Here is a 14,727-nt window from a genome sequence, read left to right as displayed (position 1 = left end):
GAAGCTCCTTATGGAAGGAAGTGTGGTACCAGGCACAGCAATAAATGTGGTGCGTCAGCTGCATGCTACTGATATAATGAGCAACATGTTTTCTGATTTGGAAAGCACCCACATGAGGAAAAAGTATATATCGGAACACTTTAATTACACCAAGGTTAATCAAGTTTCACTGCAGACTGCCAATTACAGAGACATCGAATGCTACGTTCCTATCTCAAAGCTCGTTGTGAACTTCCTGAAATCTGAAGACTTGTTGGAATGCATTTCACAGCCTACTTCGAAGCCTCAAGAACTGTTGTGCGACTTCACCGATGGTGATGCATTCAGCAGGTACGACCACCTTACTCGCGACAGCAGCAACAACATGATATTTCTGCTGTTGTATACTGATGAACTGAAGCTTGTAAATCCACTTGGTGCTGCAGCTGGACGGCACAAAATTTTATCTGTCTACTTCTCTGTTTTGAATCTGCATCCCCGACACTGCTCAAAACTCTGCTCAATTCACCTGCTTCTGGTTGTAGAATACCGCGTCGTGTTACGACATGGCATGGAAAAGGTGCTGCAGCCACTCTTGCAAGACTTAAATTTGATACAACAAAATGGAGTGCATTCTGGGAATCTGCACTTTAATGTTGCAATCTTGGCTTTCATTGGAGACAACCTTTCAATGCACCGCTTAGCAGGCCTTCAGTGCAGCTTTAGCAGAGGCAGAGTCTGCCGTTACTGCTTAGCATCGCACAAACAACTGCGAATGCTGCACAGATTGGATGACTGCGTCGAAAGAACAAGTGAAACATACAAGAGCCATCTAGAAGCATTTGCACTTGACCCAACTGTGAATGGGCCCATATACGGCATCGCAAGTGCTTCACCACTGCAAACTCTAGAGAACTTTGACATCACAGAACAACTTCCTCCCGATGCCATGCATGACATACTCGAAGGTGGTATGGAGTGTGTCATTCGACATGTTCTGGGTAGCTTAGTTGGTGACCGAGTGATCCGTAAACAGGATCTCGAAAGGATATCATCATTCAAGTATGGCTTTCATGACAAAAAGGCCACACCTCTTGCCGTTCTCTACTGAAACGTTCCGTATGAAATCTTACGGAAAATATATGGACTCCGTAACATTTCCTTATGCTACATACGGAAAAAATATGGAGTTTTATGGAAATATACGGAAGTTGTATGGCATTTACGGAACGCTTCTTATGGAGTATAAGGAAGGATAAGGAAATTGTATGGCGTATACGGAAAGCTTTTTATGGAGTATACGGAAAGATAAGGAAATTGTATGACATATATGGAAGGCTTTTTATGGAGTATATGGAAGGATAAGGAAAGATAAGGAAACTTATGGAGCATACGGAGAGTTCATGATGGAAGATATGGAAGGATAAGGAAAGTGTATGGAGTGTACAGAAGCTTTCATAAGGAAAATGCAGAATGTAAGGTCTTACGAAAATATACAGATTGTGTAAGGTGCTTACGAAAATGTGCAATAGTGTATGAAAGGCATGTGGATTGTTGCAAAAATGTGGAAACTCTACAGTTGTTGTCACATTTTAAGCAGGAAATCCGAGCTCTATAAAGTTATAAATGAATGCACAGTGACATATATAGTACAAAAGAATAACGCAGGCTAGTCTGTGTTGTCAGTCACTGCTGTTCGCCCTTTTCCAGAATAAATACAACTTCTGCAGATGACCAGGTGCTAAAGTCTGTCACACGGAAAATGTGTCATTCACAAGGGATGACAATAACTGTCATTTTACTTGCATGCTGTCACACGAAAACAAATCAAGCAAAAAAGCATAACTTCAAGGGCTCGTTTTTTGGTAGAAACAATAATAATGAGAACTAAATTCAATGTGAATGAACTTGTCAATATTAATGAAACTGTTCTCATTAACATTGGCAAAGAGAAATGTCATTTTGAAATATCGACCATGAGCTTAGCTCTCCTGAGCACAGACAAAAGAAATGAAAATACGTGAAAACTAATTGCATGTAGCCTAAAAATAATATTTTATTGATAGTATGTGCTCCTACAATATAAATACAGCTATACACAACTTGCCACAGCTTCACGACAGAAACGAGGTAGGGGCAGAGGGAGTGGTCAGAAAAATAATTAAGTATGAGAGCACAACTGATATGTACAAACACATAATGGTGCTTATCACTGATGCACGGATGCTGGGTCGTTTTGAGATTTTCAAAAGCATTGTTTCAGACCACCATGCAGATTACGCTTCAATTGTAGTGCTACATAAGACACAACTTATGGGCCAGCTTTAATGAATAAGAAGATTATGCTTTAGAATGAATAAGAAGAACAAATGCTTTAAAATATATCATATCATGGCTGCATGGACGCATACAAGCTATGTAAAGCGCAATAAAGTGAGGACGCACGAGCTTCTCTTGATGCTTCATTTCTACATAGATGCTTCAACTGTGCTGCAAATAAATTTAACCAATGTCTGTGTGTGCAACATTGTCCATTTTAAACTATCTATATGTATATATAAAATTCCTACTGCGAGGTAAGCTACGTAGCACTCCATAACTCTTCCTTTTATTAAGGACAATTTTTCAAACAATCAACATTATTAATTTTCTGTCTGATGACTTCGTGCCCGCAATTCTTGGTTTGGCTCGATCACAATTGTGCAGCCCTTATTTTGGAGGAATCAAAAAACATCAACCAAAATATATTTTGGAACTGCTTCTCGGTGATATTGCCTTCCCTAAACTGCCGCCGCTTGAGATGACTCATATAGCAAGTCTCGCGCATACCTAGGGCCTACCCTTGAAGAAACTGGTCGGGCTGTCAAATGCTCCATTTTTTCTCAAATAAATTTTTTGGTTGGAGTTTTCTCACTTCTCGAGTCCCTGCACAATGAAGCAGACCCATTGTTCCCCTTAGTCCTTAATTTTTTTATATTATGAAATAATTAAAAAAATTAATATTGAAAATAAAAATACTAATAACTGTTGCGCAAAAAACACAGTCCCATATACGTACTTGAACGCAATATTGCTTTTATTTTGTTTTAGAACCTAAGGCATTAGAAAAGATAGCAGTACAATAAAAACGTTGGAAAAAAACAAAAAAATGAAACTTGGCGGGACTTGAACCTGCGCCACTTAGTTGTGCTCGCGTACGTGAACTGAGTGCGTTAGCTTGCTAAGCTATTCGCGCTGAAGATAGCACGTGAGTTTAAGTTACGTATATAAATTTGCTTTTTACACGCTATGTGTTGGCATATTTATGTGCGATATGCGATCGTATCTACTGTTGTGTGCATATGTTTTGGGATTGTATATACGTCACATGCTTTTTGCATGTCTTTCAACTATAGATTGCTGCCCCGCCGCGGATGAAAACAAGTATTTTTACACCCACACACAAGCTTGAGCAGTTCAAGGTTGTTTCCCGGGGCTTTCTTGCGATTGAGTCGGCCATCATAGGGAATTAGAGTGATATGCCAATAATACCTCCATCTAGCTGTATTCCACTTAGTAGCTCTATCGCTTGATGGCAAATCGAGCGCGGGGCGCGACGCTATTGCGCACGACCATGCCTCGCGTAGCGGCGACATCAGCTGATTGCGCCGGCCGGCTTGCTTCGATTTGCTTCAGAGCAAAGAAATGTCATACCTTGAAAGATTGCGTACTGCACTATGCACAATGTTACTGCACAATGTTACTGCTTTGTAGCCATCCTATGATTCATTGAGAATTGATAACTCTGATATCACTACTGTAGAGCTTTGCGTCTGCGGCACGCACCGAACGTGAAACCGCACTACGTCTGTCGTAGAAGCAGTAGGAGGCTGTCGTCTGCTAGAACAAAAAACAAAACAAAGACCTGCGAAAATATTCATAAGTTGTAACTTGTTTTTTGAATAACCGTTTATCACTTTTAAAGTTATTTTGCCAGATAACATACATTTTTTTCAGTTTATAGCAGCGACAGATGTTTTTTTTTATTTTTCTCACACAGATATCCAAGTAAAATCCATTCACAGCTAAAGCCACATGTTGTTTGTCTTCTTTGTTTCAGTGGGCATGCCGTTTCGGTGCGTGTCTCATGTGTTCACGCTGCTACACACGAGAGCACGAAATGTTAAATTTACGCAAGGAAGCGCCGTTCCTCGTTCGTGTGATGTGCTAAGATTGCGTCCTATTGCCGCGGTTGTCCGAGTGCGGATCAAGTGCGAGTCGTCCAAGGAATCGGTGGGTTGGGCGGGCGCTCGAAGGACTCCGAGGTGACGACTGACGCCTGTGGTCGCTTCCCTCAGGACAGTGTGAAAGAAACTAAAGGTAAGGGGGACACTTTTTTTATGTAGACCAAGTATGCCACTCAGTGCAAGTGTGTGTTGCTGTACTCGAACGAGGCGTCGTGAAACGGCAACCTTACGCGCCTTTGCGAGGGCGGTTGCCGATTCGCTTTGACAACGCTAACGCCAGCAGAGCCATGGCGCAGCGGCGCGGCCTTACTGGAGCTAATAGGCAATATGCGAAATTAACAGCGCCATCTAGTGAACGCAGCAGGTACCCTATCCGCCATTTTGATGCTCGCGAGGCTCGACCACTACGCACGGGCGACCCGCATGCGAGCGTACCACGGAACGTACGCGCTTCGACTGTCGCAGTCAGATTTTTTTTTGCTGGCGAAATGCCAGTACACTGCTGTGTACCGCTGTGCAAGCAGCGCGGAGTCACAGACAGCGATGGGAGAAAGGTATGTGGCATGAATTACGTTTTTGCAACGATCATTTAAATGCAAAACAGGGTATGGCGTGCAGAAGCTTTATGGGCACATTCTAGGTTGCATGAATCTCCGCGGTGCACGGGCTGCACGAGAGCAATGCAGGACTAACCATTTTTCTGTGTTACTCAGACAGGCCGTGTTTTTATAGGTTTGTCAGCTTTGCGGCTAGGTGTTTTCACTACGTCAGCCCTCTCCACGACAGTGGTGCTCTTCGATTTATCGTCTCGGACTCGCCGAGAAGCTGTCCGGCATTCGAATTTCCCTATGGCTTCGGGGAATCCTCGGACTACCCGCGGCGAGTCCGAGATGGTAAATCGAAGAGCCCCGGTGATTCTCTGCAGTCGAGTGGAGAGTGCGCCGCCGCTGTTGGGGTAACTAGTGTGATAGAACCGAATTGTTAGGACGGGCTGTTTTGTGATGAGATTACACCATGTAGGTAGACGACGTATAAATGTTATTTTTGAAGGTGATTGCGCACAGAGACGTGTAGTGCTTCCGCTACTCCGAGTAACATGCCGTACACGCATCCTAGAAAGGCAACTCGGTTGCTTGTCCGCGTTCAGACTCCGTTGTGTCCCCAAGTACGGTCACCGCGCAGCAATAAAACTGTCATTCGGAAGATGAGGGCTATGCCCACTTTCGAACAGAAAAGTATCTGCTCAGGCGCTTAACTTCAGTTCCCCCAACGTGCGCAGACGCAACTTTTCCATTCGGTCTTCTCTCACCGATATTCCTTTACCAACGAAATAAAATTGAAAAGATAGCGGGCGCGCTGCCGTAGGTTTGGAAAACTGGCACCATGAGTATCGCCAGGGCTTGACTGAATGACGTTCTGCATGAGTTCAGAGCGCGGCAGTTCCATTTATTCGTGAGACGGGATTCATTCTCTGCATTTTAGTCTCTTCGGCTTAGTTGTGTTGCAGCTGTTTGGTTGTGTTGCAACTCACCTCACCTGAAAAATGTTTCATGTTGCATTATCAAACATACAGCTGTGGAGGCAGCCATAACTTAGTTGTATGGGATTCTGCCTTTTGGCTGCCTTAGACTCGCAGATCATAGAAACCTTTGAAGCTACCTGGAGATAAAAAATAACTGATTTAAATTCCCCCTAGTGTCCGCAAGTGACTAAAGCCTCTTAAGGCTTGCTGTGAAGGGCCATATCTAGGAAAGGCTGCTAGAAAAGGGGAGTGTGCGCAGAAAAAACTGAGGGGGGTGGGTCACATTACAAGTGCATCATTAGTCCTGCAATGCACGTATTAGTGTGATCTCTATTCTTTGTGAGATGAATTTGTGATAGTGCCTGTGTTTGTAAACAACAATCAAACAGCTAAGAGAAACCTAGCTCATGACGTCGCACTGAATGTTTGTTTGCTTATATCTTGTAGGTATCCTTCCACCGCTTTCCGAAAGATGCAATGATATACAAGAAGTGGATTGTTGCGATCAAGAGGGATGAAGGCCCGGAATTTCAAGTCGGCAAAACAACGAAGGTCTGCTCGAAGCATTTTAGGTCATCGTACTTTATACCTAGCGTTGTGAGTGGCCGCAGCCTCCTTCGGGACTCGGCAGTTCCGTCAGTTTTTGCTTTTTCCAAGGAAAAGAAAGAACGGAAGCCCCCAAAGCCACGTGCTTCACCACAAGTAAGAAGCCAAAACCCGGTTCTAGGCCCAGGAGTGCTAGGCGACGAGCTTATGCATAGCCCAGATGAAGTGAAGGCAGCACCGGTAGGTCTAGAGGAACCCACTAGGCTCAACAGCTCACTTGAAGGTGAAAATGCACGTTTGGCCGAAACGATAAAACAGAAAAACAACGAAATCGCGCGGCTCCGAGACGAGCTTTGCCAAATCAAGGAGCAGCTTGTTGCTGCAAAAGGAATCATCGGGCAACTGGGCTTCGAAAAGGCGTCCTTGAGTTGCCAACTTGCTGCTGAAAGAGAACGAACGGCTCCCTTCACAGTGGAACGGTTCAAGGACTGTGACGAAGACATGCTATTTTACACTGGGCTGCCAAGCTACAACCATTTCAAGAAACTTCTGGTCTACTTGAACCCCGGTGATGATGGGTGCAACGTTCTACGTTCAGAACGTACAGAAAGCAGTGAACCCAGATCATCGCGAGGGCGGAAGAGAAAACTAAGCACGGAAAATGAGCTGTTTTTGGTGCTAGTCCGACTGCGCCTGGGCCTGTTTGAAGATGATTTGGCTCACAGGTTCTGTATTGCCCAGTCAACTGTGTCCCGAATATGCACATCGTGGATTAACTTCCTGTATGCCAAACAAGGCCTGTTACCTCTGTGGGCTCCTAGAAGAATTGTAGATGCTACAATGCCACCCGAGTTTAAGGAAAAGTATTCATCGACTCGAGTAATCCTGGACGCCACGGAAATACAGTGCGAGGTGCCATCATCCTTGTCCCTACAGTCTACAACGTACTCCCCATACAAGTCGAGCAACACACTCAAGGGACTCATCGGCGTCCTGCCTAATGGCCTTGTCGCCTTTGTGTCAGAGCTTTTCACAGGATCCAGCTCAGACAGAGAGTGTGTGATTAGGAGTGGTTTTTTAGACTTGAAGTTTGACGACGAAGATGCTGTTATGGCAGATAAGGGCTTTCGTCGAAGATCTCTTGGAAAAGAATGGAGTGAAATTGAACCTGCCGCCGTTCCTGAAGGGTGGCACATTCTCACCTGAGGAAGTGAAATCTACAAAGGAGATTGCTGCTTTGCGGATACACGTGGAGCGGCGGATACAGCGGATAAAGGCATTCCACATTTTTGATAGACCCATACCGTTAACCTTGGCTCCACTGATTAACCAAATTTGGACTGTGACGGCAATCCTGAGCAACTTCCAGTCTTCTCTCATGCAACAGTCAAGTGGCAAACCGCAACAAGAGCCTTAGATGCGGCAAGCTCAAAAATTACGCCCTTTCCCACGAGGGGATTCCTGCGAAGGATGCGGAGCGTAACGGGGCTCCATCTGAACAGCACTTTGCGACTTATCACAAAGTATATATTTTTGCAATGCACCAATGAAGTGCAAGAGTTTTTTTTTTGTGGAAGAGTTTTTTTTTGTGCAAGAGTTTTTTAAAGTGGAAGCGGGCTCGTCTCGTGAAAGCACTTGCTTTCACGAGACGAGCCCGCTTCCACTTTAAAAGCTCTGAAGCGACAGTGTTGCTGGTGTCCTCTTGGGCCGGCACGAGCCCCGACCATGAGATGGCTCCTGGAGCGACAGTGTTGCCGGCGTCTTCCTGGGCGCATGCGCAGGTGGCGTGCGGACGACGGACTATGGAGGGACAGAGCCCAAGCCTAAGATGCATTCGCAGTTACGCTCCGCATCTAAAAGAACACACAGCACTTGGCACGTTTTAATGCACCGACGACTGATGATTGACTGGTTGTGAGGTGTAACGTGCCGACGCTACACAGGCGATGAAGCCCGCCTTAGTGGAGGGCTCCGGAGTAATTCTGATCACCTGGGGGTCTTTAACGTGCACTGAAATCTCAAACACGCAGGCAATTTCACTTTCCGCCTCAGTCCGAAAAGCGGCTGCTCCGGCCAGGAAACGAGCCCACAAATGGAGGATGACTGCAGGATCAAAAGGGAGATGACAGCACGGACCGTGAAACTGGTAATCTGCAGCTGTGTGACTTGAGCACTCAGGGGTATCACGTGCGCGAACAAAAAGCCTTGAGCAAGAAGGCAATGTTGTGCGCTGTTAAGTTGTTGCTCACTGTGTGATTCGTTCAAAGACGTAACCACCAAACTTGTACTCACCGTGTAAATACTTGTGCAATTTTTTTTTCCTGGTCATCTCCGGACACCATTCACGCTACCAAAAGGCTCCCGAACCTGGTTTCACAGCAGTACTTTGTCAAGCTCTATTATTATTTCTTCGCTCATTTGTAATCCTTCCTTATTGTTCATATACTGTGTTGTGTTTGTTAACCTACCTCAAGTTGACTCTCATTGTAACAAATCTTGCAAAGATTGACAATAAACTGGTTTTGTTTTGTCCATGTGCAGCTCAATGGCAGAAGATGTGGTTGTGTCCAGTCATGACATGCTTTCGGTTACCACAGACTAAATTTTAAGTAATCTAGTCCAAAAAAATGCTCACAAAGAGATTGAGTGGTGCTAGCGTGTACATTATAACTTATTTGGATGAGATAAGAATTTAATTCGCAGCATTGCAATGTGGCCCACAATCATAGCTTTTCTCCCCCCCCCCCCTTTAGGCATGTTTCGTTGCCTTTTTTGCTTTTTTGAGGCCGTAGCACTTCTGTGTATCGCTGTGTATCACATGTTAAAACATGTGGAGCTGTCCACCTTGAATGTCTTAAAAGGTGCATTCTCTGCGTGTGGAGTATTTCTCTATTTTAAAAAAAAAGTGCAGGAACACAAAAGTACATGTCCCTTGTGACTCTGTAGCATGTGGTTAAGAAAACTGCTACGTTGTGTTTGTGTCTCTTCCTGCAATATCACTCAAACTGATGCGTTACAAAGCATCACTATGCCTGAAAAATGGTGTTTTTCTGAACTTTCATCGGCGAGATTTTAAGTTATTCAAGGTTAAATCGAGCGAGTGTGAGCTCACGTACAATATCTATATTCTCTTAGACGTATCCAAAACTTTTAAGAGCTCACTAAGTTCTGTATGAATACAAGCAACTGGATGCTGCAAGTATGTACTAAGATTCATTAAACACTGCTTAAAAAACCTTGGATGGGAGTCTAATAATAATAGGTATGGCATGCAATCTTTTATCTTAACCCAAAATATGATGCATGAGATTTTTCATTTCCTTATTGTGCTCTCCACAACTTGTGCTGTGGCAATGTGAAGTCTAGTGAAAAAAGTGAATCTGAAAAAATTCTTGCACGAAATCAGCCTGTGTATGTTTGGTTCACAATAAAGCAGCCAATGTTTTTATTTCCACATGTCCGCAAAAGGAAAATTTTTTGTCTCAAGGTATTATGTTGTGTTGCCTTCTCTGCGTTGAGATTTTGGTGCACGTTAAGATGCCCAGGCAGCCAAGACAATTTGCAACCATCCATTACAGGGCACAGTATTGCCCAGATGCACAAATGGCAAGTAAAGCTCGGAGCGTTATTTTTTTAGTATTGAAAAATCCTCTGGCACGAAGGTAGCACCGAGTTACCTCTTGGCTAGGGTGTGCAGGTATTGTGCACGCCTCATAGGTTAGGTGTAGCTTTGGCGCACTAATCAGCCGAAATCTGGAAGCTTCACTGATTACCGCCTGGCAAGATGGGGCAGCATTTGCTCAAAGAAGAAGGCATCAAGCTTTTTGCGCATATCCTCCCACTCGTTCCTGTCGAACCAAATGCGCTCAATGCCAATCCACTTTTCCGAACACACGACAAAATCGCCCCACAAGCAGCCAGTGAGGGCCATCTGCCTAAGCACCTGAGCATAATACTCATGGTCTCTGTCCAGCTGCGGTTCACCATTTTCCCCGAACACCAAGGAAAACTTTCTTTTCTTCGCTTCCTCTGGCTCAGAGTCTTTCAGAGAATGGGGGCACTTGACCTCCAACACACCATATGAAAGTTCTTCCGGGTCGTACACGAGTCCGTCTGGTGTTGCACCCAACCAAGGGCACACAGGGTCTACCACAAGGCCGCAATGCTGCACTGACACATTGTGCCCGTAGCTGTTCATGACAGCTATATACCTATCTTTGGCCATGTTCTCATTCCTTATGCCATATTGCACCGGACGGACGTGCGTGAGGTCCTTCAGCTCAATGAGGTTACGGAGGCCCTTCTCCGTCCATGCCTGCCACCTGACGACGCGGCCGAAAGTTGACGCTGTCAGTCGATTGGCCCGTGCCTGTCGCCAGCGTTCACTGAGCCGCTGCTGCCTTGAGTTCAGCTCGAGGTCCCGAGCTTCTTCTTGTGACAGCTGGATCTCCTGCACAATGTGGAAGTAAATATAGCATGAGAAAGCGCTAGAAACTTTTAACGGCTCAGAGCTTGCATACACTGTACTTTGATTACTAGCAAGACCCAATCAGCTTTCCTGCAGCCTAGCTGATATGCCAATGTTTGTTTTCGGTACCGTGCTGCACTAAGATTAATAGCCAGTCATCAAAAGACAGATTTAGGAGCCACTTTTAGGAGAGTCAATGGCATGAATGGCAGAACAGCAGCAGCAATGAAATTGTGCTTTTTAATAAGAACAGGCAAGAGAGGAGCACAGTTCCCAATTTTTTAAGCAAAGCTTGGATAGCTAGGGTTCCATATATTTTTTGCATTTGGATATAGAAGCTCATGAGGCTGCAAATGTTTTCAAAGCGCAATACAATAAAAAGAAGTCCACAGGTGTGTCCCCTCATGTTTAAAATGGCATATGCAGTGGATGGTGACCGCGCACAGAAAAAAAAAAACAACGGGGTCTTTGTCGTCCTCGCAAAAGTAGCTAGAGATTTGGGCTTGAGAGTGGCACACACCCCAACCGAGGCATCGGTGTTTGCACCACAGAATGAATGCGCACCTGAGTCGGGCTCCACCACCTGCTGCCGCAGCGTTAGCGCCCGGTCATCCCTGTTCTAAAACTCTATTGTTATAATGCAGGTTTGACAAAATCAGAGGACATGCAATCGACAGTGGCCCCAAGTTCGATTAAGTGTAAGTCTTGGTTTACATTACAGTGATGCATTGAACTGAATCAAAATACGGATATTGGGTGGTAAAGCTAGCAAATAGCAAATGTTAGCCTGTAGAAGCACATATGAGTGAGACTGTTTAATAACCACACAGCTTAACATCCTTCAAAGCGTAGAACATAAAGCAATGATCTGCACTGATAAAATAAAGCACAGCATTAGTGCTGGGTTTGCCTGTAGTTTAAAATTGCTTAACCACTATCATCACTGGGACCATTGTCTTGGCATTTGTAACATTTGGTGGAAGCAAATAGGGCATTCATAATTTTCTCGTTTTCTCTTTTTACAAAGGACTGCATAAGTTATATTTCTAGGCTGCATGTGCTCTACATCTAGGTCCACCTAATCAGTTAAAAGCATCAATGGTACACACTCCACCAGTGCAGAGAGAAGTATCTTTTCTATACTGCACTTACAGCAACACCCTGCATTCTTCAGCCGTGAATCTGCCGGGCAAGGGTGGCTGTGAGGCTCCGTCACTAAACAGAGTCAAAGCTGGCACTGGTGTCACGGTGGCTGCCCCTTGCGAAATGCTGGGAGACATCCACGTAGTGAAGCCTGCAGGGAGTTTTGCCTGCTGGTATGACAGTGCAGACCCCGCAGGCGCAGGCCCAAGCTTTGTGTCCACTGACGGCCCCCCAGCAGCAAGGAGAATGGCAGCAAAGTCGAAGGTCCCGAGGCTCTGGAGGTCCTCTCCCAGGCTATGGATCGCTTCAAGATGTTGCTGCTCCTTTTGCTCCTCAGCCCGCGCATCAAAATGTCGCACGGGCATTGGCATGCCCATGCTACCCTCACGTGGACTCCGCCAGTCCACGTTCTGCACGGTCATAGGCCTGATGCCTTGTCGTCGGGGGCGCCTCCATTGCTGCGGCAACTCGGTGCATGAAAGCTCTGGTGGTGCCTCTTTGAAGCCCTTCTGCTTCAGCAGAACAAGGAGGCGCAGAGCCGCAAGAATGTGGCTGCAGGCACCACCAGCCCCAGCGGGGCACTCACAAGTGGAATTTGCCACTGCTCCACTGTCGCTTTTCAAAGCCAAGCTGACTTTGTACGGCCACCCACTCTTCTTCTGGCTTCGGTAGCACGTGGCACGTGCATAGACAATCCCGAGACTGTAAGAGCAACAACAACAACAAAAAAAAACAACTTTGTAAGCTGCACACAGTCAAGTTTGTCATTTTTTTACCGAGTGCCATATCACAAGTACGAATAAAGCTGTCGTGGCACTTGCCATGACAGCTTTATGCAAAGCAACAAGGTTATGCAACCTACTCTCCACAAAGTAATGACTATGTCATTCGGGAAAACCCCTGCGCAGCTGACGTTACAGTGCAATAATACAAAACCTGCATGAAGTGCTTCGATGTGAACAACCTCTAGTGGAACATAAAAAAACACTGCTTTTTATTGACGAGTTGGAAAACCACATGCCAATGCTGCTGAAAAATCTCCAAACCAACATGCACTGAATGAATCAGGTTTTTAAGGAGTCCCACTGTTAACTTACGTTGACACTTGCCGTGGATCAGTTCCGTTCTTTCTAGCTGTCCTTGTAGACCCGTTTATTCTAAATGTTTAGTGAACAAATTAGCGTACGTCGTGTTTTATACAAAGCAGCATGCGCACTCGTAAAGGCAGCACATTAATATTAGACCAGTAATGCATACGTGCGGACGCGAAATTTGTTTGCGCAAAAAACTGTTTTCATAGTACGAGCGATGTCCTTCAAGGCATGCACACTGCACCACCGGAAGAGCTGCGAAGTTCCTGCGCGACCACGCCTGCTGATCGGACGTGCTAAAAATAAACGCCAAACCATAGCCTCCTCTTGCCAAGCCATAATGACAAGTTATCCAAGCACGTGAGCACGCGTAGTGAAAGAAACACGCAGTGACATGACCGACCTCGCCGAGAACGCCCGCACGACGTTAACATCGGCGGCACTATTTGTACGTTGCTCCAAAAGGAAAAGCACTGCATGCTTTCAGAAGGTTACACAAAACGTCGCTTACCTACCTTGTGTCACAGGCGTTGGTCACAACCGACGACGGCAAGGTGTGCGCTTCCACGGCGAAGGCATAAGATTTTGTTTGCTGCTTGGATGACTGGTTTATTAGGTCCGCTACAGTGTCGTTCGATATATGCGGCAAGTTTTCTAAACAGTTTGTCCACATCACATGTTTGGGCACTGGGAAACGTCTTGCTGTGGCCATCGCAGTAGCTCAGCGCAGTGAAGCGGGTGTTCAGAAGTCGTACGGCCGTACTAGCGAACGCGTTTCCGTCGACCGCTCGCCCACATTAAAATGGCGGCGGGGTCGAAGTGCACAGTGTTGCCAGAGCACAAAGCAATTTCGCATATGGTCTATTCGAGACAACTGCGGCAACATGCATGTGTATGGTGATCGATTTTATCATATGTGCAATGTAGTGAGGAAGACGCACACGGCGCTTGCTACGTTGTTGATTAAACGAAGTCTGCAGTGCCATTTGATGCAAAGCAGCATTTTGTTTACGTTTGCGGGCGATACAATTTGTAACTTGGCTCGATTCACCTAGCCAACCGCCTAAGTGGGTTGATTAGCATGCGTTCACGGTAGAGCGTTATTATGCCCCTAAACAGTGGCGTGTGCTTGTTGAAAGATATAATGTGTGTGCCTAGTGTAGAGAGAGAGAGAGGTGTTCGGGCAATCTGCATGTGTACCTGCAAGACGCCTTTGCTTGTAACTAATAATGTACCGGCCAGCACCTACATTGTACGCCTGACTTTGAAGAAAACTTGCATGCACAATGTGAGATTTTGTAATCTGCCAGAGTTGCTTTTTATAAAATAATACACTGCCAGCATGTTCAAAATATGTTTCGCTGCTGTGTGGCAGGGGTGCGGTTATCACGCATTGGTGTAGTTGCTGATGCAAGCACTTATAGTTTTGATGCGTTAATATTTCTCATCTAACTCATCAGGTGTTTGGCTGTTTCAGCACAAACAAGGCAAAGGGAGAAGGAAGAGGGGTAATGAAAGGACCAGTGCCGACTTTTGTTTGCAGGAGAATACCCTTGTTGGTGTATTTATTGTGACAGCCTTTCTGTGTTGCTTTTTTGCCCAATTTATGCAACAACACAGTTGTCAGCAAGATGAGAGAGAACACTGAAATTAGCTTTTAAAGATCATGGTGACTAAATGCCTAGTAACTCACAGCACAAAGTAACAATAAAAGACATCAGTATGATCAATGTGGATGAGTACAGTCTTGCA

General features: G+C 45.5%; 2 pseudogenes; one reads left to right on the top strand and one right to left on the bottom strand.

Moving 5' to 3' along the window:
- The first annotated feature begins 6,012 nt into the window (after positions 1-6,012).
- Positions 6,013-7,690, top strand: LOC142767849 (uncharacterized; annotated as a pseudogene).
- A 1,999-nt stretch (positions 7,691-9,689) lies between these two features.
- LOC119187101 (uncharacterized) lies at positions 9,690-13,832 on the bottom strand (annotated as a pseudogene).
- Between the last annotated feature and the right edge of the window lie 895 nt (positions 13,833-14,727).

The sequence above is a fragment of the Rhipicephalus microplus genome, chromosome 7 (assembly GCF_043290135.1).
Source record: "Rhipicephalus microplus isolate Deutch F79 chromosome 7, USDA_Rmic, whole genome shotgun sequence".
Taxonomy (NCBI): Eukaryota; Metazoa; Arthropoda; class Arachnida; order Ixodida; family Ixodidae; genus Rhipicephalus; species Rhipicephalus microplus.
This window is presented reverse-complemented; position numbering and strand designations above follow the sequence as displayed.